Genomic DNA, 2,121 nt, shown 5'->3' on the forward strand with positions numbered 1-2,121 from the left:
ACTGTTGGATCTGTAGGTTCTACATGAGACAGTATTAGGGGAACTCATAATTGGCCATAATAATACAAATGTGCCCTTTGGAATTGAGCGCTTATCTGTTCCAGGCCATGTTACCTTTACTCAAGGAGGCCAAGTACTTGTCACCCAAAGTGAAATTTGCAAATCTTCTTCTAATCCTTTCCCCCAAGGCCCTATTAGGACTACACAGCATATATGGGGGGCTTCTATTCTCCATGGCCATTCCCATTGTACTGTCTGTCCCTGTTGTAAGCAGGTTGGGGTGGTAAGAGAATATTTCCATTCTTGCCATATCCTGGCTTCAGAAGCTCATCTCTGTTAGTGACTTGCAATTGTATAGGTGCTGCAGCCTTATGCAGCAGAGCTTCCACTGGAGAGGGCCCACCCTTGTGGGGTCTCATTTAGAATCCTGACTGTTGGCCATGACCGCTGTGTCCACCCCTTCAGGGATGGGGGTTGGGCAGATAGCCTTAGTCCCTTTTTTAAAAGACCATTGTATCGCTCAATCATCCCTGCTGCCTGGGATGATATGGCATATGTAACTTCCACTGAATAGACAACTGGGAAGCCCACTTCCGAACCTCATGTCCAGTAAAGTGGCTTCCATTGTCACTCTCTATGACTATAGGTTGGCCATACATGGCCGTAAGGCTATTCAGTGCTTTCACAGTGTTTACCTGGTCTGGGGCCTTACAAGGCCATACAAACAGAAGACCAATAGCTATATCAATAGCAGTGAAGATGTATCTGAAATTCTGACTTTGGCAGTAGTCCGACAAAGTCCACTTGCCATCAAGTCAGGGGCACCCTTCCTCAAGTTATTTGCCTGTCTATGTGGGGTACTTGCTGGGGGTGTGGACTCTCTTGAGCACATACTGGACAAGCATAACAGGCATTCACTACATCTTCCCATTTTATAGGCAAGGCCCATCTTTGAGCCGCCATCCACATGGTTTTGCTGCCAGCATGCTGCATTTGCCAGTGTAACCATTGGGCTACATCAGTAGCTGGGGCTCTCTACAGCCTTCTTACCTTAGCCAAGGCATCAGCTTCATCATTTCCTGGACTGGCTAGGGGGAAATGTCCTGTGACATGAAAAAGGGTTACTTCTTTCTCATGCCCCGATTCCCATAACTCTTGCCACATGGCTTGTCCCCACGGAGGTCAGTGGCCTACCATCCACCATTGATATTTCCAAGTAGAAATCCAAAGGGTTAAACCTTTATACAAAGCCCAGCTGTCAGTAGAGATGGTTAATGGTCCAGGCTCATTTTTTATTACCATCCAAACAGCTCTCAATTCTGCCCATTGACTGCTTTGCCCTGTGCCATTTTCATACCACATAGTATCTGTTAAGGGCTGGACAGCAACAGCTGTCCATGATGCTGAGGGTCCCATGCTAGAGCCATCTGTATACCAAGCTTGTTCTGTGATAGGTCCCTGTCCCTCATGGAAAGGTGTAGCCTCCACCTCCATGGGTAGGGGTTGTGTCAAAGTTTCCTCCACAACCTCTACTGGGCCTAGCACAGCTTGCAACTCTTTGGACAGAGGACTCGTTGACACAGTGCTTCTTTGTTCTATATATGCTCCCCATTTAGACAGAGTGGGAGTCTGAGCTACACCTGTCTTAGAGTTGGTTGTCCATGTGCGGAGCCAACCTAGTATGGGATATGTTGTGTTTACTAGGACTTTGGCAGTTCCTGTGATAGCTTCAGTGGCCATCAAGGCAGAATACACAGCTGCTAGCTGTTTTTCTGTTAGAGAATAGCATACTTCAGCACCCTTCCAGAGCTGAGACCAGAATCCTACAGGTGTTCGGAATCAGTCTTGTCTCTGCCACAAACCCCATCCTAACCCCTCTTGGGTGATATTTACGTCTAATTCAAAAGGTTTAGTGGGATCAGCCCCTTGTAAAGCCTGTACTTGCTGTATTGCCCTTTTTGTAGCCCAGTAAGCCTGTTCTACTTCCTCAGTCCAATCCCAGGGGGCTCCTTTCTTTGTTAATGCATACAGAGGGCATGCCATTTGAGCCACATGGGGTACAAAAGCTCTCCAGAGCCCCAGAAGTCCCAAATATATCTGTAGCTGAGCTACTGTTATGGA

This window comes from Galeopterus variegatus, unplaced genomic scaffold (assembly GCF_000696425.1).
Source record: "Galeopterus variegatus unplaced genomic scaffold, G_variegatus-3.0.2 Scaffold3725, whole genome shotgun sequence".
Classification (NCBI taxonomy): Eukaryota; Metazoa; Chordata; class Mammalia; order Dermoptera; family Cynocephalidae; genus Galeopterus; species Galeopterus variegatus.